At 45.2% G+C, this 23,970-nt stretch overlaps 1 long non-coding RNA gene across 1 annotated transcript; it reads left to right on the top strand.

The window, feature by feature from the left end:
- Positions 1-16,809: 16,809 nt before the first annotated feature.
- Positions 16,810-20,558, top strand: LOC135050699 (uncharacterized). The gene is made up of 3 exons (XR_010241750.1): positions 16,810-16,885; positions 17,935-18,055; positions 20,409-20,558. It is a non-coding gene; the product is annotated as an uncharacterized LOC135050699 (long non-coding RNA).
- Positions 20,559-23,970: the final 3,412 nt, after the last annotated feature.

Raw genomic sequence — 23,970 nt, 5'->3', positions numbered from 1 at the left:
GGCCAAATCCGGGAGGCATGGCCACACCTCCATCCCAAAACAGTAAAAAAAATACTATGCCCGGCATCAGTGCAAAACACACCAACCCCCATGCGCACATCATGTAGGGAGGGAGCAGATAGTGGCATCAGCCTCCCTGAACCCTCCGCAGCCCAGCGCACAGCAGCGCTGCGGAGAAAGTGTTAAGGGGGTGTTATCTCAGCCCCGGGAAAGTAGTACCCACTCCACCTCCCTCTAAGTGCCATTGTAATTATGCGCCTTTGTCCTGTCTGCATATGTTTAAAATTGCAGGCTCACACCCTTAGTATACTCAGCCCATGCTACTCTCCGCCTAGCCAGGAGTAAGCAGGTATAAGTAACAGAACTACTGTATGCAAATCTGCATGGTGCTCCCACAGTTCTGTGTATGCTCACAGCGATTTCAAGCAAGATACACTACAATTAACATAATACTCACTCAGCATTAGGCCCGTACTGCTTATTAGAAAGTCCATACAGTATTATGGGACTACAGCCGCACATATATTTCTCTTTTTTGTACTTGTATTAATATGTTATGTTTCATCTTACTATAGGTTGAAGGAGTGTCCTTCACTGCCTCCTACACCATATACAACATCAGGAGCAGGTAAGAGTATGCTTGGAAAAAATATATAAATACAATGGCGTAACAACAGCCGCCGCAGACACTGCGGAGGCTTGGAGGGGGGTGCACTGTTTAAATGCAGATTCCCATGCGGACTAGCCGTCCGCATATCAGTCTGCTAAATGTCGTCACTCTGGGGGTGCCGGAGATGTGGGCTGCCCCCGGGGACAGAAGCAGGGTGCTACACGTTATGTCACAGTGCAGCACCCTGTTCTTGTCACTGAAGAGGACTCAGCACTTTGATGTCACCCCTTGGCGAGTGACACCCGGGTGCAGGTCACACCCCCATTGTGACGCCACTGTCTGAATCTATGTTTGAATGTTTATGTCAACTATTTTTCACAAGCATTCCAAATATTGATTCGTGTTGATACGTTCCAAATTGTTTCATTTTGCCTTAAATATTATGTAAAACATGGTAGGAAATAAAAGCACAGTATTTTCATTATTAGGTAGCAAACATATTGTAATTAGTACACTTGCCATGCTCATTACCCACCTGGTGATTGTGTTACTTTATTACAAAAATGTGCCCAGGTAACACAAATTGTCATACTTTTACCAAATGTATGTTGCTGTATCCCCAGGATTTCCCCATCTTGCAATAAAATTGGGAAAATCTAGAGTTCATTCTGGAAGCTGAATTTATAGATTTTATGTGCACACACAAATCATGTCTCCTAAATGGTGATTCCGTTATCGACTTAGAAAGTAGGCTGGTTTATCAAGGATAACTTACACAAGACAGCACTTAAGCTAGCTTTGATAGTATTTTATATGTGGTTTATTGTGACTGTTGGGTTATATGATTTGTTCACGTTAGTGGTGGCAGTTGTATGATGAATAAATAGAGTTTATCACTGTAAAACGGGGATTCCGTTACCGGTGGAATTGGACTTTCTCAAGAAAATATAATTAGGGCAGTTGAGCTGATGAAGGCCTGACATGAAAGAAAACATGATTCTTTCCTTAATATATGCTTTATTAAGGTCTAAAGCATTTTATTTTATTCTTTTAGGTGCACATTTATCAATTACAGGTTGAGTATCCCTTATCCAAAATGCTTGGGACCAGAGGTATTTTGGATATCGGATTTTTCCGTATTTTGGAATAATTGCATACCATAATGAGATATCATGGTGATGGGACCTAAGTCCAAGCACAGAATGCATTTATGTTACATATACACCTTATACACACAGCTGGAAGGTAATTTTAGCCAATATTTTTTGTAACTTTGTGCATTGAACAAAGTGTATCTATAGTCACACAATTCATTTATGTTTCATATACACCTTATACACACAGCCTGAAGGTCATTTAATACAATATTTTTAATAACTGTGGGTATTAAACAAAGTTTGTGTACATTGAGCCATCAAAAAACAAAGGTTTCACTATCTCACTCTCACGCAAAAAAGTCTGTATTTCGGAATATTCCGTATTTCGGAATATTTGGATATGGGATACTCAACCTGTATTGGGAATTGGTCCCTATTATTATAATTTCTTATTACAGCAATAAGAAATGAAGGATCGCCTGAATAATATACCACTAATTACATCTATGGACAGAGACATCCTTGAGATGTGTAAAGTAACGTGATTGCTAATTAGATCAATTTACTTCCAAGCAGTGTTACAGAGAGGGAGGGGAGCGGGTACTCTTTATCCAGGCCCAGGCCTGTTGGAGGGGACCGGAGGGTTCCCAGGTCCCGCTGACCCGATCCCCATTGCAGAGAGCCGGGCAGAGAGAGAGAGAGAACTAACTGCTGCTGCAGCTGCCTCTCTCCCCAGCCCAACACACGCTGCTCGGTGCTGTGTGCTGAGCTGGGGAGAGAGGCAGCGGCAGAGATAATCCTATCTCAACCTGTGTGGGGGAGCAAGTGATCACGCCCGCCAAATTGAACAAATTGGGCCCCTGTGCGGCGCGTGCACCCGAATCGCCGCCGCTCAGAGTACATACATTTTATTATTATTTTTAAAAAAAGGGGGTCTGGCCATGCCTCCCCCATTGGTCATGCCTCCTTCTTGTACCTGGCAGACCTGTCGGTGCCCCTGCTTTCAAGTTCAGACCCCGAAGTCTGAACTTAGACTACAATTATTTTATTAATAGTTATTTATATTGCGCACACAAATTCCGCAGCGCTTTACAGAGAATATTTGGCCATTCACATTAGTCCCTACCCCAGTGGAGTTTACAATCTATATTCCCTACCACATGTACACGCACACACATTTGGGTTAATTTTGTTGGTAGCCAATTAACCTACCTGTATATTTTTGGGTTGTGGGAGGAAACCGGAGTACCCGGAGGAAACCCACGCAAGTACGGGGATAATATACAAACTCCACACAGTTAGAGCCATGGTGGGAATCGAACCCATGACCTCAGTGCTGTGAGGCAGTATTGCTAACCATTACACCAACCATACTGACTACAATGACTAATACTATCTCAAGATGGCGTTGGCTACAAGAGGCCAAGATCTGGACTGGAACACAAAGTTGGTCAATCTGACCAGAGGTGTAGCTGGGTACCATGGTGCCCGGGGCAAGGGTATGTTTTGGCACCCCCATCCCCTGTACTGAATTGTGGGTCTAGCCAACATGTGGTGGCTTTTTACATTTAAAAAGAAACAATATTTAAAAATCCCAAATATGTGACAGGGACGGTTCTAGACCTTGTGTAACTCAGGGCGAAAGTTTCCTCTAGGTGCCGTCCATGCTTAAAATAGGGTCAGTGCGTGCCAAAGGCTTGCAACAACAATATAGGAGCATAGCAGTACGGACAATGTAATGGTTAGCATTACTGCCTCACAGCACTGAGGTCATGGGTTCAATTCCCACCATGGTCTTAACTGTGTGGAGTTTGTATATTCTCCTCCATGCTTGCATGGGTTTCCTCCCGCAAGACAAAAATATACTGGTGGGTTAATTGGGTCCCAACAAAAATTAACCATGTTTTGCTGTAAGCTCCCATGGGCAGGGATTAATGTGAATGGCAAAATGTTCTTTGTAAAGCGCTGTGGAATATGTGTGCGCTATATAAATAACTGGTAATAATAAATAAATAATGGCTTCATTGGGATGGTGCATACACCACACAGTAGAGCACCTTATACATGGTGCCTTGGATTGGTGGTCCAGGACCAATTCAAATTATTTATTGTCAATGTAATAGTCAAAACCAGTACTGGTGGCTGCCAATCATAACATACAGTATGTGGACAAACAGAAGCAAATCAAATCCCTCAACACATAATTGACCCTAACAATGACATATAACACAATTTACTTAATTTAATATTTCTTTTCAAAATTTCTCAATAAGACACTTTTGGCCCTGGGGTGCCACCAAAAAAATTCTGATACTCTAGGGCGCTGTGATTTAAAAGAGTTTGAGAACCTCTGCCTTATACATATTACAGTATATCATGATAGAGCCGCTATGGAAGTAGCTGTATTTAACTATTTACTTGTGTAATTCAAATAAATAAAAAAACACTATATATATGCTCTGACTGACCTGACCTCACACCACCCCAATTCCTCAATGAAAATAAAGCCCCAAATGTGAGTCCTGCCCACACAGACCTGATAACCCCCCCAATCTGTGAATCAAAAGAATGCCCCCAAACTGACGCCCCCCAGATCTGATAATCTCCAAATGCCTCAATGAAAATAATGCCTCAAATGTGATCCCCCCCCACAGACCTGAAAACCCCCTAAACTCTCAATGAAAATACACCCCCCCCCCCCCCGATTTGATAATCCCCCAATGCCTCAATGAAAATAATACCCTAGAACCGCCATCCCAGACCAGATAATCCCACTATGCTTCATTGAAAATAATGTCCCAGAATTGCCTGAGGGGCAGAGAACTGTGCCGCAACAGCCTGAGGGGCAGAGAGAGCTGTGCCGCAACAGCCTGAGAGGCAGAGAGAGCTGTGCCACAGCAGCCTGAGGGGCAGAGAGAGGTACTGTAGCATCCTGAGGGGCAGAGAGAGTTACTGCAGCAGCCTAAGGGCATGTGCCGGGTACCAGTGTCTCCTGCTGCCGCCTCTGGCCTGCCCTGTTCTCTACCTAGTCTCTGAGTCCCAGTCAGTGTATGCACACCATCTGCTTCTCCTCCTCCTGCTCTACGGCTGCCAGTACAGTGGTCTGTGGGAAGGGGAAGGGGGGGGTTTGGCGGGCAGCATCACGCCCTGTAACTTTTTGGGTACCCGGAGCTCGCACTCCACCGGAGCCTCCCTCACTACACCCCTGAATCTGACTATTTAGCAGCCATCATAGATACCTGTGAGGCTGCTTTTGTGATCGAAAACTCAAGATCAGTATCTGCTGTGGTCTCCCATAAATACATTTAGGACGTAATTTATACCCACACTGCAACTGCCCTGTGTATATACATTATATATATATATATATATATATATACTACTGTGTGTTTGTGTGTGTGTGTGTGTGTGTGTATATATATATATATATATATATATATATACACATAAGAGTTCGTGGAGCCAGCACTCCTGCTCGTAGTTGTAAACCATGCGGCGGCACTCAGACGTCTGAAATAAAGATCACTTAAACTCTCCCGTGGTGGGTCAACGTTTCAGAGTCCTTTACTTTAACTCTTTCGCCAGGATACTGTGTGTATATATATTTAGATAGATAGATATCCAATGAATCCACACTCATGAGTGTGGATTCATTGGATATATTGGGGAATGTTTTGTGTATCAAATCATTTCTTTAGTCCGACACCCGCCTTTATTTTTTACAAGTGACAATTTTGTGGACTATGTTTTCTACAGCCTACATGCCTTTTTTCACTAACATATGGTTATTTTATCTTTTATGGTAGTTTTTGTGACAATCATCCCTGATCTCTTGTGTCGGTCCCTGGTTCAAGTTTGTGTAGGTCGTTACTGTAATTAGTAGTGGTGTTTTTCTGTCAGTATGTCTATTGATTTCAATCAATTTGCTGATGAAGCTACTTTCCAATTAGCACATAGCACTTTTATACCTCTGACAGTTGATGACGCTGAAAAAGTGCTCTTCGACCATATGGAATTTGCAAAATTACCTGACGAGACACCATTAGATCTGTATCATAAAATACTTCGTTTGAGGAAACGTGAGGTAGACCTTACTTTACATGGCCAGTTCCTCTTGGATTACTATAGGAACAAGAAAATCACAAGAGGATTTCGTGTGAACAATATACCCACCATTGGTCGCAACAGTCTTACGTTCTGCACCAAATGCTGTGGTGTATTAAATAAATGTTCACTAGACCTCATCCTCCTGGTTATTGAGGAGGTTGGGGTCGAATTAAAACAGGTGCGAGAGGACTTGGCCATATTTAATTCCACCCACTTGCCCAAATTGGTTGTTGATACTGCTGATAAGTGGGTTGAGCGATTGACCGAGCAGATCAATGCTTATCAACAGGAACTCATTACAAGTGGAAAAAACTGATTACTGTTAATACTGATTACACCAATAATCAAGTGTATAGGTGGTTGAGGGGTGAGTCCAAGGGTTACTCAGGTCGGAGACCGCGTACACAGGCTAGAGGTAGATAACAGGGTCTCTTGGACAATTCCTCATCCCAATCTAACTCTGAAATTGAGGGAATTGATAACAGACCGCCTTTTGGTGCTTTTTTAGGGCGAACCGCCCGGACAGATACCAACCCCAACAGAAACATAGAACGAGGTACCCCTCGCAGAGGGGTGGTTACAAAGCGAAGGGGGCACCCAAGGAAATACCAGTAGAAACTGTTTTCAACCTGTCAAGTTGTATGCTTTCTTCTGTGGAAATGGACATACTAGCGTTAGGCCTTTCCTTTGTTCCCACTGTCCCACACAATAAATTTGGATGGGCAGTGGATCATTATAAATTTGGGAGAAAGCTTAGATTGCGAGAGTTTTTTCTAACAATACTAATGAAGTGAGCCATGTTACTGGTCTAACTAGACCTAGTGTGTTCGATCCTCAGTCGACAAATCCAAGTATTCGTACATTACTCAGGTTAACTGATAAGGAGATGCGCACCTGCCATGCACCACCACGGTACGATAACCTCTCTTTGGCACAAAGGGCAGCACTTAAAAACTTGGTCAATAATGACCAGATTGTGATACGGCAAGCCGACAAGGGCGGTGCCGTGGTGGTGCAGGACTGGTGTAAATATAATGCTGAAATACTTAGACAATTGGTAGATTTCAATGTGTATATGAAGTGTAGAGGTAGCCCGATGTTACGCATTAAAAAATTGGTGGATACTACCATTAACCAGGCTTTAGTGTGTGGATGGTTGGACCCGAAAATAGCAAGTTACTTGACCGTTGATAATCCAGTGTGCCCAATAATCTACACACTACCTAAAATACATAAATCCATGATCGACCCTCCTGGTCGGCCGATCATATCAGCAATGGGTTCTGTTTTACAACCACTGGCGATTTTTATTGACACATTTCTTCAACTGTTGGTAATCACGATACCTAGTTACATCAGAGATAGCTTGGATCTCCTTGAAAAAATTGGTTCTCCTGGAGTAATACCCGATGACGCCTGGTTAGTTACTATGGACATTCAGTCTTTGTATACGGTCATTCCGCATGCAGAGGGCTTATTTGCCATGCGTGAGGCATTGATTGCGGGTGCACATGAGGGTCCACCTTCTGAATTTTTGCTTGAGCTTGCGCGTCTGGTATTGAAACAGAACCATTTTTCCTATGGTAAGGACTTTAACGTCCAATGTAGCGGCACCGCGATGGGGTCAAATCTGGCCATGGCGTATGCAAACTTTTATATATGCACAAATATGAGTCCAACAATATAATGCCAAGATTTGGGTCTAAATGTTTATTTTTTGGTCGTTACATTGATGACGTTTTTGTTATTTGGCTAGGGACCGACACAGAGTTCTATGCGATGATTGATTACCTACATAGTCTAGACAGCCCTATCCGTTTTACATATTATATCGATCGTGACAAAGTAAATTTTTCAGACGTGTCACTTTATCGACATGATGGAAGACTTGCCTCGACCCTCTTTAGAAAAGAGACTGACAGAAACACGCTTCTACATGCCTCTAGTCACCACCCTGCACATTTAAAAGAGAGTCTACCCATTTCGCAGTTTATGCGTGTGTTGCGCAACAACACTACGGAGAAAGACACAGAGACACAGATTAAGGAGATGGCGGAGAGGTTTCAAGACCGTGGGTATACAACACAAACTATTGAAAGATTCCTCAGAAAAGCAAGGTATAGGCACTCCCACATTGAAAGTGGTTGCCAAGCCAACAGGGTGGCCAACCGAATGATCTTTACGTCTACCTATGATGTTGCATCGTCACATTCTGAAAGAGTGCTACGTAAGCATTGGCCAATTATAGTACCGATCCAGCATTTAAGGGGTTAAGCCAGCAGCCACCGCTTTGTACTTACAGACGTGAAAAGAATCTGCGACAAATGCTGATGCGCCCGACCTTACAACCATCAGCAACCACTGACACCTGGTTACAGAATACCAAGAAAGATTGCTATCGGTGTCCCAACTGCACCACATGCAGATCATTGATGGTTGGCTCAAGCTTTGCACACCCGCATAGTGGTCAACAAATCAAGATACGTCATAGACTGCACTGCACTATGGACCATGTAATCTATATCATCGTATGTCCATGCGGCTATTATTATGTTGGTATGACTACTAGAAACTTTCGTGATAAGATGGCCAATCACCGTACATCAATTCGAGCTGCGCTGGTCACAAAGGTGTCGGATAAACCAGTAGCTCAACACTTCGCATCGAGAGGGCACTCAATATCAAGTATGAAGTGTATGTTGATTGACCATGTACCGAAACCAGTACGTGGGGGTGACTGGGAAAGGCTATTGAGGCAACGAGAGGTTAAATGGATCTATAAGTTGGACACTCTGGCACCACGGGGCTAAATGAGGAGAACCCGTTTAACATTTTTCTCGGATAGGGTTTTGACTAGATATTTTTATGTCATCTTGTTATTATCATTCTTGGATGATGATTACCATTTTTCTGTTTTTCATTGTTTTTAATTTGTGTTGTCTTATATGTTGGTGATTTCCCTTGGGTTACCTTGTGGTAGAGACTACACCATTATATATAGACTCCAATATGCCCTGGGACATGTGTATCCATATCTTTCTTGATTGATTTATTAATTGATGTATACATTTTTTATGTTAAGCTCATGTATCAGGATGATCCAATAGTTCTCCTGGGTGCTTTTTGCATTCAGTGGAACTTATACTTGCTGCTAATATGTAGCTAGGTAGTGATTAACATTTGTGGTTTGCACTTTAGGAATATATGGATACTGTAGTGGATAGGTGTGTGTGATCACATTTGATAGTGAGCGCATGCTGTTTCCGCTTTATAAAATTTAATAAAATCATATGAACTGCTATTTTGCCCAGGACCGTATGGCACCGATGTCTTATGTGCTTTGATATCAAATCCCCTACGCCCCGTATATACCTGATATTTTTTGTATTTTGTTCTCTGTATATATGAGAACTTCGTTAGTAAACTTTCTCTTTTTTTGCTGCTGTTACTTAGCGACGGCTGACAGCCGCTGTGTTTTGTTTACGGTCATGTGGTGGCGTTCCACTGGCTGTGGAACGCATACCACTTTGGTCGCTATTGTAGCTGTAGTTTCCTAGAGCCGGCTAGTAGCCGCTCCACATTGCTGACGTTTCTGGTCATGTGGGTGCGTTCCACTGGTTGTGGAACGCACACCACTTCCGGTTGCGCGGCAAACAGCCGCGATTAGTATCTAAAAGCTGTTTACAGCATCTAAATATGATTATATTATTGGCAGGTACACTGGGCATAGGTGTAGTAGATGGGGTCTATTTGAATTGAACTTCTGATATTGCTTTGTATGAGTTTTTGCGACTTCCTGTCAGTTAAGTGACGGGAGGGGCTTGTGGTGTGTCTCTGCTATAAAGGTGTCCCAGGGGTCAGTGTGTGTTATGGGCTGCTGGGTGATTACCTGATGTGATTTTGTCTGTCTTGACAAAGGCTCAGATGGAGCCGAAAGGTCGACATTTTGCTGACATGCTGTCTTTCATCTCTACGTGAGATACACGTGTGAGGTACAATAAATCTATAATCATTAAGAAAGTGGGGAGTGCCTATACTCTTCTTTGATAGATAGATAGATAATTACATGTTGTACTATGGACGCTTCAGGGAATTAATACTGTCTGTAAAAGCATTATGGTCATGCATACGAAAACAAAGAAGCACTTTGTAAGATAATCATGATAGAACAGAAAAGGTAATGTCTGGAATAGGTGTATTCATAAAGTAATATAAGTCCAAGCTAAGACTGTGTAGTTCTTTGTAGAACGACATTAAAAGTTGATTGTTTTCTGAAGCACAGTCATCTGGGGATCATTATCTGCAGAGGGTTCCTCTTTACTAGTACAACGAAATGATTGTTTCAGTGAAAACGTACGGTTAGCTGACTTCTCTATAAATGCAGTTTCATTTAAGTCTGAGTAGTGACATCTAATTCAGTGTATCTATTATCATAACACATATTCAGTTCCCTTCTCTGAACTAGTCATATATTTACTTTGAGTTGGTTGTCATGTTCTCTTTTATTGCATAACTCATAGTAACTTCTATTACTCTTACTATAATGAGATTGCAATGAATTTGTTTTAAACTTTAAACAGTTTTACTAGATAGAAAGAATAAAGTTTTTATATACCTGGCACTGATCAAATACTCGTTAAAACTAATTACCTGCAGCTGTCAATCTAAGGAGTTAAACTGGGTACACACGGGACAATCTAGCCAACTATTTTGGCCAGATAGGTCATTGAATGATCATGTCGTTCCGTGTGTACATGCTAGATTGCTCACTAGGTGCGCTCCCGCGCGTAAACGACAAAATCGTTGATAGACTGTGCTGCAAGGTCAATTTTGGCTAGATCGTTCACTGTCTATACCATAGGTCTGCAAACTCGGTCCTCAGGACCCCACACAGTGCATGTTTTGCAGGTCTCCTCACAGAATCACAAGTGAAAGAATTAACTCCACCTGCGGACCTTTTAAAATGTGTCTGTGAGTAATTAATACACCTGTGCACCTGCTGGGTTACCTGCAAAACAAGCACTGTGTGGGGTAATGAGGACTGAGTTTACAGACCTATGGTCTACACCAGCGGTGGCCAACCCGCGTCTCTCGAGCCGCATGTGGCTGTTTTATCTGTCGCATGCGGCTCGAGCAGCTCCTGGCCACCGCTGCTCCGAGCCCGAGACACACGCATGCCTCTCCGGCGGCGATGCCTCTCTTCATACGGCACCGGCCCGTGAGCCAATCGGCGTTCGCAGACCGGCAGCTAAGGCTCCTGATTGGCTGCTGGACCGCGAGCTCTGATTGGCTCAAGGACCGGCCCCTAATTCAGGAGAGACGCCGCCAGAGAGTGAGCAGAGCACTGAACAGCAGCAGCGCGGTGAGAGGGGCGTGGGGGCTGGTGAGCACTGTGGGGACGTGTATCTGCACTGGGGGCAAAGCAGGCAATGTGGGGACATGTGTATCTGGCAGGGGGCATATCTGGCACTGTGGGGGCATGTGTAGCTGGCACTGGGGGCATAGCTGGCACTGTGGGGACGTGTAGCTGGCACTGGGGGCATAGCTGGTACTGTGGGGACATGTGTATCTGGCACTGGGGGCTTATCTGGCACTGGGGGGACATGAGTAGCTGGCACTGAGGGCATCGCTGGCACTGTGGGGACATATGTATCTGCACTGGGGGCATATCTGGCACTGTGGGGACGTGTATCTGGCACTGGGGGCATAGCTGGCACTGTGGGGACGTGTAGCTGGCACTGGGGGCATAGCTGGCACTGTGGGGACATGTGTATCTGCACTGGGGGCTTATCTGGCACTGGGGCATATCTGGCACTGGGGGGACATGTGTAGCTGGCACTGAGGGCATCGCTGGCACTGTGGGGACATATGTATCTGCACTGGGGGCATTTCTGGCACTGTGGGGACGTGTATCTGGCACTGGGGACATAGCTGGCACTGTGGGGACATGTTTATATGCACTGGGGGCATATCTGGCAGTGGGAGCATATCTGGCACTGCAGGCATATCTGGCACTGAGGGCATAGCAGGCACTGTGGGGACATATGTATATGCACTGGGGACATATATGTATCTGGCACTGTGGGGACATATATGCCCCACAGTGCCAGATACACATATGTCCCCACAGTGCCAGATACACATATGTATCTATCTGGCACTGTGGAGGCACCCATTTCTGGGCGTTTTTATATGTACTGTACTGGGGCCAGTGGCGGAACTAGCGAGCGGTGGGCCATTGTGCGACAAAATTTCCCCCCCCTCATCCCATCCAGTCCACCCCCTCAACCCTGGAGAGGATCTGGTGAGGTAGACCTGCTCAGGGCCAGAGAAATGGATACCTAGCAACAGTGCCGTAACTAGACATTTTAGCACTGTGTGCAAGAAACGGTATCGGAGCCCCCCCCCCCTACTCCATGCAAAACAGGGGCAGTGCGTGCCGAAGGCGCGTGCAAAAAATAGGGGCGTGGCTTTGTGGGGAAGGGGTGTGGCCACAAAATAATACCAATTCATATAACGGTGCACAGTAGTCTCCATTATTAAAATTACGCCGCACGGTAGCACCACTACACTAGGTAGAGCCCCTTTTACACCTTACGGCAGACAGATTTCCCTTTTTACACATTACGGCAGACAGCATCCCCCTTTTCATTACGGCAGACAGCGTCCCCTTTTTACACATTACGGCAGACAGCGTCCCCTTTTTTTACCATTACGGCAGACAACGTCCCCTTTTCATTACGGCAGACAGCGTCCCCCTTTTCATTACGGCAGACAGCGTCCCCTTTTTACACATTACGGCAGACAGCGTCCCCTTTTTTTACCATTACGGCAGACAACGTCCCCTTTTCATTACGGCAGACAGCGTCCCCTTTTTACACATTACGGCAGACAGCGTCCCCATTTTTACACATTACGGCAGACAGCATCCCCATTTTTACACATTACGGCAGACAGCGTCCCCTTTTTACACATTACGGCAGACAGCGTCCCCTTTTTTACACATTACGGCAGATAGCGTCCCCATTTTTACACATTACGGCAGACAGCGTCCCCTTTTTACACATTACGGCAGACAGCGTCCCCTTTTTTACACATTACGGCAGATAGCGTCCCCATTTTTACACATTACGGCAGACAACATCCCCATTTTTACACATTACGGCAGACAGTGTCCCATTTTTACAAGGCAAGAGATGCAAACTCAATATAAAAATAAATACATATATATATATATATACATATACACACACACACACACACACACACATATATATATATATATATATATATATGTGTGTGTGTGTTTAAACATATGCAACACAATTAAAGACATTTAAAATAACTAATTCCTACCAGGGGCTGTTGCTGCACATAGGGAATGACCAGCAGCTCCAGCTCCTCTCTCTCCCTCCCTCCCATTATGACAGTGGGCGCCGGGGACAGCCACGAGATCTTGGCGTGATGCTTGTCAGATCCCCGGCGCCAAAACACAGAGAGAGAGAGAGGAAGCCGAGGGAGGGACGGAATATAAACAGGAAGGGGGAGGAGCTGAGTTAGCTGCCCCGCCTCGCTTTCCTGATTGACATCTTGCAGCAGCATTTTATTATAGGAGGACGTGTGGAGGAGGAGGCGCTGGAGAGAGCGTTCGCTCCTTACAGCAGCAGCAGCAGCCAGTGACACCTGACCGACCAGTAAGTTTGTATGAGGCAGGGACGGACCCTCCTCCCTCTTCGGCCGGGACCCCTCCTTCCCCTTCAGCCGGGCTGCCGCAGGCGCTGAGTGTGTTACACAGGCGGCGGGCGACAGCCGCGGCAGCGTGTCTGGTGCTGCCCTGATCTATTCGTGACACGGGCGGGCGTCGGGACGCAGACCCGACGGGAGCGTTGCTGGTGCCTGGTGTGCGGCAGCCGCGGCATGATACAATGAGTCATTGTGACTCATTGTAATGCCGGCGGCTGTGGACCCCTTGAGTGCGGCGGGGCTCCAGTGCAATGCACTGGCTGCACTGCCAGTAGTTCCGCCCCTGACTGGGGCATTATATGTATGTGGCACTGTACAACATGACGAAAAAACGGGGTTATGATATGAGGTCATACTCCTACAAACGTCATACCGAAAGGTGTGCGCACAAAAATGGGGTGTGGCTTTGTGACAACTAGGCCATGCCCCCATTTTTGTGCACGCGCATCATAGTGGCTCTTGCTTTTGACTACAGATCTTTTCTGGCTCTTCACCTTCTGACTGGTTGCCCACCCCTGGTCTACACAGTGGGTAATTACACAGGTTCTGTGGCTTGCTGACTTCAAGCCTGCATGTCACCTGGTTTTAATCAGCCACAGAACCTGTGTAATTCATGAGTGTCCCAGTTTAAAGGGCTAGTATGGTCAGTCTATTATATATACAGTATATATGTGTATATATATAATTATATAATATTATTACCAGTTATTTACATAGCGCACACATATTCCGCAGCGCTTTACAGAGAATATTTGGCCATTCACATCAGTCCCTGCCCCAGTGGAGCTTACAATCTATATTCCCTACCACATGCACACACATATTTGGGTTAATTTTGTTGGGATCCAGTTAACCTACCAGTATATATTTTTAGATTGTGGGAGGAAACCAGAGTACCCGGAGGAAACCCACGCAAGCACGGGGAGAATATACAAACTCCACACAGTTAGGGCCATGGTGGGACTCAAACCCATGACTCAGTGCTGTGAGGCAGTAATGCTAACCATTACACCATCCGTGCTGCCCATTTCTGCAGGCTATAAAAAAACATGTAACAGCGGAATAAAATTCACTTCTTATCATATACATTAAAGCATCCAACGATGTAATCAGGCAAAAAGACTTTTTGTTTGAAATATAAAAGCAAAATAGCATATTTTATTATAATTTTAAGAAGCAGAAAGCATGCCAAGCAAAGATTCCACAGCTGTGTTAATTAGCACATCTCTTTCCAGCCTTTGTTTAGGTGCATATACCTGTGCTGCGAGTCTGATTTCCCAGAGTCTCTATTTGTCACTCATTTTTTCAAGCAAGCATAGAAAGCAGAGGCTTGTAAGTTGCAGACAAGGCTTAATAGCAGAAGGATTGTGCACCCTAACCCTCCTGGTTATACTTACCTTCCAGCTGTTGGGATTTAGGCATCGGGATGTTGATGAGATCGGTATTCTGGTATCGGTGTTCTGACAGGTGTCGGCATTCCGACTGCCAGGATCCCGACAGCCGATATCTTGAACATATACCCTCCCAGCAATAGCAGTTACCTTGTTTTATGGATTATGAACAGATCCATACATGCACATTCATTATCTCTATTTGAGACTGCAAAAATAAAGAAAAAAATAAAGGATGTATTGAATAGATTAATATATCATTTTTGTTGCCTTTTTCCTCAAACAAATAAATTGCATGTACTGCACTACTGTTTCCAGGTTCAAAAGTAAGAACTATTGGCCTAATTCAGACTTGAGCGTACTGTAGATGTGCAAGAAAACACACATCTATGATCAATTACTTTGACATGTGGGGGGACGCCCAGCACAGTGCAAGTTTGCCCCGCATGCTGGATCCATTACCCCTCCACCCACCCAGGGGCGGAACCAGAAGAAAATGAAAGGGGGGGCACCATGATAGGGGAACGGTAATAGTTATATTTACATGCACCTAAGGCATGTGTGCTCCCAGATAAGGGGTGTGGTATCACGGGGTGTGGCCTCACAGTCTCACACTGAATACACCATCAGGTAATGAATGGCTGTAGGAGCGCATCCCTGCTGGTTTAATGCCAATGTTTCACCCTGATGAAAAGGCTGATTGGGCCTTGAAATGTTGGTCACCTGTTCCATTAGTTATGGGAGCCTGGAAGGCACCCCAGCACAATATAATTATTAAAGTTTTCAGTTGGTGGGGGCAGGTGCAGCATACCTTGTTTTGGGGACTGCAGTGAGACTCAGCTGCAGGACACGAACTGTCCATCTTTGATTAGCAGAAGTAGCCAGCTGGATCTCCAACAAGCAGCATAAGACATCTGCAGGACAGCCCTGTCACAATCACACAGGCCGCCTTCTCAAAGCTGAGCTGAGTTTGACTGCACCTAGCATGGTGGTAAAGGAAGTGGAGGAGGAAACGCTGGGAAACTGTGGGTTGCAATGAGTGTTAAGCTTTCTGCGCTGTCATAAGGGACAGTCTTACTCGATGCTGGCATTTGAACCCTGCGCCTGGGCTGGACTCTGGCCGGCTGGCAGTGGGGGAGGTAGGTTGCGGTGTGAGCAGGGGGCCTCCCCATTAGTTACCACACGGACTTGCTGTTAGAGCTGTGGCGGGTCCTAGTGCTTTCCGGCTCTTTTATCAAATCTGACTGACGGAAATAGCAGTAGTGCTGCTGCTGTTCTCCTTTTGAAACAAAAAAGAAGTCAGAAATGACAAGGGGGGGGGGGGGGGGGCACGAGCCCGAGTGCCCCCTCCTGGATCCGCCTATTCACCCACCCTGTAGGCATGCGAGAGCATCGCTAGGTGGCGATGCTTTCATATGTTTCGAGTAGCCCTCTGCGCAGCTGAGCTGCCAAGCTGTGAAGGCAGACTGCTACCCACCATGTGACGTCACACAGCTGCCATGGCCCGCCCCGCAAACAGTCCGGGCACGCCTGTGTTCTCTGGACTGCACCCCTAAAATGGAGTATCGATGCCCACAAAATGCGGCATCGACACCCCATTCCCACCCCCTCCAGGTCTTAAGAACGCAGTTTAGGACCTTGCACATGCGCGTGCCGCCGTACACGCATGCGCAGATGTGCAGAAATCGGTTCATAACGATCTTTGCACATCTGCGTCAGGGTCTGAATCGGCCCCTATACTGTATTTGTCTTCAGTAAAAGGAAAGACTTGGGCAGATCACATTAACATGATTGGCAGAATGTTGCACTTTATAATCAACAACAATAACAAAATATTGTATATTGCTTATTACAGGGATCTCTGGACTCTAAGTCCACCTGGAAGAAATGAGAGCACTATACAGTATGCTGGCTGGGGACCTTGTGGGAGCCAGCTGGTGAGTCACATGGAAACGGTTTTCTTCTAGGCCTCTGTTTTTTAAGCTAAGGTGGCAACAGGTACGAATGAAAACAAAATGGATAATTGACACGAGCAACCCTGCTCGCTACCCGAGTTGGAATACCAGGTCGCTCAACCCGGATTATTCCAACTGGGCCCTTTCAGACTGCACAGCAACACGTGTTATGCACGCTCATGTGCACTAACCCGTGTTAAAAGCTGGCGGTCTGAAAAGGGTATGATATTGTTTTTGTGCAGGGTAAATACTAGCTGCTTTATTTTTACACTGCAATTTAGATTTCAGTTTGAACACACCTCACCCAAATCTAACTCTCTCTGCACATGTTATATCTGCCCCACCTGCAGTGCACATGGTTTGGCCCATTAGAGGAAGATTTTGCTTTTGCGATCAACCTTGAATTAGGCCCAATGGCCCTCATTCCGAGTTGATCGGTCGCAAGGCGAATTTAGCAGAGTTACACACGCTAAGCCGCCGCCTACTGGGAGTGTATCTTAGCATCTTAAAATTGCGACCGATGTATTCGCAATATTGCGCTCACAAACTACTTAGCAGTTTTAGAGTAGCTCCAGACTTACTCTGCCTGTGCGATCAGTTCAGTGCTTGTCGTTCCTGGTTTGACGTCACAAACACACCCAGCGTTCGCCCAACCACTCCCCCGTTTCTCCGGCCACTCCTGCGTTTTTTCCGGAAACGGTAGCGTTTTCAGCCACACTCCCATAAAACGGCCTGTTTCCGCCCAGTAACACCCATTTCCTGTCAATCACATTACGATCGCCGGAGCGATGAAAAAGCCGTGAGTAAAAATACTATCTTCATAGCAAAGATACTTGGCGCAGTCGCAGTGCGAATATTGCGCATGCGCACTAAGCGGAATTTCACTGCGATGCGATGAAAAATGCCGAGCGAACGACTCGGAATGAGGGCCAATGTCTTTTTGCCCTTATAGTCCACAGTGTTTAATAGTGTGCAAAATTCTGTAAATCATTTACTTTCTAAATACTTATTTTTCATTGTATGCGTTCTAGATGTTCATCTTTAAAACTGATATATACTATCAAGAGGAAGCTTCTGGTCCTGTACATAGACTCACATCATCTGGGGATCCAGAAAGTTTGCTTAATGGTATCACTGACTGGACCTATCAAGGTTAGGCTCTGTAAAATGCATTTCTACTGGTGAGAACTGTGGTGAGATGGGATTATCTGTGACTGTGTAACTGTGTGACATATAAATGGTTGGCAGAGCAATTCTTCGGCTCACTAACATTAAGAATCCACATCTTTACCAATCCTAATCCTGTATGCCTCCCTCTGCAAAAAAAAAGTTTTTTTTATATACAGTACACCGATCAGCCATAACATTAAAATAATTTATCTAATATTGGGGGTAATTCAGATCTAATCGCTGCTATGCGTTTTCGCACAGAGGGCAATCCGATCTGAACTGCATATGCGTATGCATCACTATGTGCAGGCGCGTCGCACAACAGCGACAGGCATCTGCGCCTAGCGACGGGATGGTGGGAAAAATCTGAACACACGGGCGTTCACAAGGAGATTGACAGGAAGAGGGCGATTGTGGGTGGAAACTTAACGTTTTCCAGGAGTGTCCGGAAAAGCGCAGGCAGGCTCAGGCGTTTTGGGGGAGGGTGTCTGACGTCACCCCTGGTCCCGATCAGCAGGATTACAATGCAGCGGCTGAGTAAGTCCTGGGCTGTGCAGAGACTGCACAAAATTATTTTTGCACTTGCATAGCAATTTCTCCCTCCCCCTTTGGGCGGCGACTATCTGATCGCAGGGCAGCAAAAAACGAAGGCCAGCAATCAGATCTGAATTACCCCCATTGTGCAGGTTTCTCTCATACCGCCAAAACAGCTCTGACCTCTTAAGGTGTCCTGTGGTATCTGGCACCAAGACGTTAGCAGCAGATCCATTAAGTCCTACAAATTGCAAGTTGGTCCCTCCATGACTCTGTTTTATTTTTCCAGTACATCCCACAGATACTCGATTGGAATAAGATCTGGGGAATTTGGGGAACACCGTGAACTCTTTGTCATGTTCTTCAAACCATTCTTAGCCAATTTTTTGTAATGTGACAGGGCACATTAGACTGCTGAAAGAGGCCACTGCCATCAGGAATACCGTTGCCATGAAGGGATGTGCCAGGACCCAAGGTTTCCCAGCAGAATATTGCCCAGAGCATCACACTGCCTCCGCTGGGATGCCTTCTAATCATATTTGATCCTGGTGCCATCTACTGCCTAGGTAAACCACGCACATGCACCCGGACATCCACATGATATAAAATACAACATGATTTATCAGACCAGGCCACCTTCTTCCATTGCTCCATGGTCCAGTTTTGATGCACATGTGTCTATTGTAGCAGTTGACAAGAGTCAGCATGGACGCTCCGACAGTCAGCAGGCCCATACACAGCAAGCCAGGATTTACTATGTTCAACTTCTGACACCTTTCTATCATGGCTAACATTAACCTTTTCAGCAATTTGTGTTACAGTAGCTCTTCTGATGGTATAGGATCAGACGGTCTAGCCTTTACTTCCCATGCCATCAATGAGCCTTGGGGAGCCCATGATCCTGTCCCTGGTTCATGGGTTGTATTTCCTTGGACCACTTTTGTAGGTACTAAGCAGTGCATATCGGCAACAGCTCACAAGGCCTGTTTTGGAGCCAACAATTTGACCCTTGTCAAAATCACTCAGTTTCCCTGCTTCGAACAAATCAGCTTCAAGAACTGAGTGTAAATGCCTAATACAAGATGTACGTATGTGACCGGTGGTCACAATACCTCCCCCTACATCCCGCCCCCTTAGAATCCCGACGGTCGGCATGCCAACTAGCAGAGACTATTCCCACGACACACATAGAGTTGGAATAAAACCTATGGCGAGCATAGCTCGCCACCGAGCCCACAAGGAACTTGTTGCGCTCCCCCGCCAGCCATCTCAAAGCCGGGATCCAAGCGTCGGTATGGTTACCAGCGGTCTCCTGACCGCCAGTCACGCATACCCAACCTGCCTAATACAGTATATCTCTATGACAGTTTCCATTGTAACAAGATAATCAATGTTGGTCACTTCACCTGTCAATAGTATTAATGTCATGGCTGATCAGTGTCTCTCTCTCTCTCTCTCTCATATATATATATATATATATATATATATATATATCTCTATATATATATATATATATATCTCTATATATATATCTCTCTATATATATATCTCTCTCTCTATATATATATATATATATATATATATATATATATATATATATATATATATATATATATAAAATCTGTCCAGTATATATAGGCCTTTTGTATTTGGCTCATGCAGATCTTAAGACGTGATTGATTTACTGATTGCATACATTCCTCATATTCACAAAACTGATTTCCAGTGGTTAAAGGGGTTTACGAGTGTGGCCAACTGGAACATTATGGCAGTCAACTGTCTGTATGTGTTTCTGTTACAGAGGAAGTGCTGCATAGTTATGTCGCTCACTGGTGGTCTCCTGACGGAGCTAGACTAGCCTATTTATCTATCAACAATACCCTCGTACCCAACATGGAACTGCCGCATTTTTTGGGTGCCGATTACCCCATCAGTACGCGATATGCCTATCCTAAGGTAATGATCTTTTTATCAGTTTTATTGTGGTCTTTATTTGCCTCTACCATCTTTTCATCAGAAGAAATTTTAGTCTGCAATATCCCAACCCCTGTTAGCAGACAGAGTAATTGTTATTAGGGGTGTTACTCTAAATGATGTAGCGATCATCCTTCTCATCATATAACATAAAAATCCATCATTTATATTTATATTCAAATAAATGTCTATGGACCTAATTCAGATATGATGCTGTTAGATCCGTGCATGCACAGGAGCCGCACTGCACACGTACAGATCTGGGGCTGCAATGTCGTTCGCAGTTCTCCAAACGCTTCAGCATGATTGAGATGCTGCTGACAATTGGTGGGTGGCGACAGGCAGGATCCCAGAAAAATGTGGGCATGCTGAAGCCAGAGGCTGAGTCCCCAGACACAACTCTACTGGCTTCAGCTGGGTGATTTCACTGGACATCCTGAGTAACCTGAGGATTAGTCAGATGTTTGATGGTGACGTAGTTGATCTGATGCTGCATCATCATACGCAGCAGTGGATCATAGAAGACAACAGGGTAAATTTACTAAAATGGGAGTTCTGTTTAAGATGGGATGTTGTCCATAGCAACCAATCAGATTCCAGGTATCATCTTCTAGAAGGTGCTAGATAAATGAGAAGCAGAATCTGATTGGTTGCTATGGACCACATTCCATCTTAAACAGAACTCCCATCTTAGTAAATTTACCCCTACATATTTGTGCACTGTGCAATTAGTGTCTACCTCTCAATCAGCCCTATAGTCACAATTAATAAATCATTATATTTTTTATTTTGTACTTTGTAGTCATCTTAAGAGCCCTACACACTGGTCGATACCAGTGAAAGATATGAACGATCTCGTTCATTAATGAACGAGATACCGTTCAGGCCCCGCGCTCGTTCATCGCTGGTGCCGGCGCGTTTAAACATGCAGTCCAATATGGACAATATCGTCCATGTTAGCATGCATTGCTATGGAGCCTGGTGACCTCCCCCTGCCGCCGGGTCGCCAGGTGATGGGGTGGTGATGCAGAAATTGGGGGTGCCGCTACGGTGTTGGGGGGTGCGAGCACAGTCCGGACAACGGAGGCGTCACACGCAGCCGCTGCAACCCAAAACATGGCAGCCCGGCAAGCAGGGGGATTCCGTAAACATGTGAGCGCATCGCTGGTTAGTAATGCGCTGGCATTTTAGCGGGGAGCCTGTGCTGGGCGACCCCCCGCATGCTAGAGGATAGCGTCCATGCGCAATCATCAAGGTAATGCAATCAGGTGGACTAGGCCACAAGGTTACAATAGGGATGGCCATTGATAAAACTCATTGATAAATCAGCCCCATGATCTTCAAGTTCTGCTGAACAAGAGCATTTACAAACAGCTCCTGTAGTACCACTGTTCCTAAATGTCAAGGCACGCTGGACCGCGTCTCTTTCTTACCCAGTCAAATAGTGCTGGTTCATCCTGGGCGGCTGTGGTGCTGTGGCCGGCAGATGCTGGTCTTCTACTGCTCAGCACCTGCCTCAGCCTTCTGCCTCTGACACTTCTGGTGTCCGTTGTGGTGGCTGGTACTCATCCTCCCTAGCTGCAGTTCAGGCAGCTCTGGCTCCTGGTAGGCCGGCAGATTCTGTGGGGCAGGTTGCACCTCTGTATACCCTGGTTGCAGGTATTCCCAATGGAATGCGCACGCGGCCCTCCCTTCATCTTAAAGGTATAGGTGCATGAAAATGTGACGTCACATTTGGCGCCAAGTTTGAATCTTCTGCCTATTAAAGGAAATCTCAGAGTACTGCTGAGGTACCAGAGTATTAGGCTTTATAGCTGTACTATTGCCTCTGGTTCTGTTAGCACTCTCAGTAAATTTCCAGTGGTCTGATCCAGTCCACCTGACGATTCCCCTTGACTGTTCCCTTGTTAATGCTTCTAGTGATCTTCTTCTTGTTCTGACCTCACCAGTGTTCAATACAATTTGAAATACAGGCCACCAACTTCCCTATGGAAAGAACAAAGGTAGCTTATGTCATTTCCTGTGTCGGGCTGGTAACATAGTAACATAGTAGATGAGGTTGAAAAAAGACAAAAAGTCCATCGAGTTCAACCTGTATTATAATTCTTACACTACTCAGTATATACCTTGTTAACTATAATGACCCAGATTAAGTTATGTTTATAGGTCTAAAAAACAGCTATAATTCATGCTTTTTCTAACATTCTCTTCCTTTGACCGCGTAACTGACAATTTTTTTTCGCCAAAAACCGCTCAGAAATTGTAGTTTTTTTATGAGTGAATTAGGTGAAGAACATGAATTTAACCCTATCCAAAATTTTTATATATATATATATATTTTTTTTTTTCCTTTCTCTCCCTCAAACATCGGAACATCGATCGGGAACATAGTGACCATCGGGACATCGGGAACATTGCGACTTTAGTTTTTACTCCCCGGACAGCTGCCAAGTACACAGGGGTCGGCTTGGGGTGGTTGGTTTACACTTACCAGCGGCTGCCATTGTCTGCAGGCGCTGGAAGTGGGGGATCCTACCGTGCTGACCGATCAGCAGTGACCGGCAGCACAGCAATCAGTGGGGGAGAGTGCAGGGAGGCAGAGGGACCTTCCAGTCCCTCTGACAGAAGCAGCGGAGGGAAGTTTCCCTTCCTTGCCGCTGCAAACACTGTCTATGTGACTGGTCGCATCCTGTGCGACCAGGTCAGATAGAGCACTTGCAGGCATGGTCGCATCTGATACGACCATGCAAGGCAAGTGGTTATATGCTATATCTTTGGATATTTCGTTCAGCTAGGAATTTATCTAATCCATTTTTAAACATATTAACTGAGTATGCCATTACTACCTTCTCTGGCAGAGAATTCCACATTTTTTCTGCCCTTACTGTGAAGAACCATTTTTTACAATCGGTTTGAAATTTTCTCTCCTCCAACCTCAGAGGGTGCCCATGTGACCTGTGTAGAGCCTTTTTCGAAAAAAAACAAATCGCCTGATAGATCCTTGTATTGTCCCTTTATATACTTGTAAATATGAATAATGTCTCCTCTTAGACACCTCTTTTCGAGTGTAAACATATCTAACCTAGTAAGCCTTTCCTCATAGCCCAGTGCCACTAACCCCTTGATCGGTTTGGTTGGCTTGCCTCTGAACCCTTTCAAGGTCCAAGATATCTTTTTTTAAAGTGCGGTGCCCAGAATTGTACACAATATTGAAGTTGTGGCCGTACCAATGCTTTGTACAGTGACAGGGATTACACTCTCATCCCTTGTCTCAATTCCCCGTTTTATGCATCCTAATACCTTATTTGTTTTTGTTGCTGCACTTTGACATTGGGATCTGCTAATAAGTCTATTATCAATGAGCACCCCCAAATCTTTTTCTACTACTG

This window comes from Pseudophryne corroboree, chromosome 2, assembly GCF_028390025.1.
Source record: "Pseudophryne corroboree isolate aPseCor3 chromosome 2, aPseCor3.hap2, whole genome shotgun sequence".
NCBI classification, from domain to species: domain Eukaryota; kingdom Metazoa; phylum Chordata; class Amphibia; order Anura; family Myobatrachidae; genus Pseudophryne; species Pseudophryne corroboree.
This window is presented reverse-complemented; position numbering and strand designations above follow the sequence as displayed.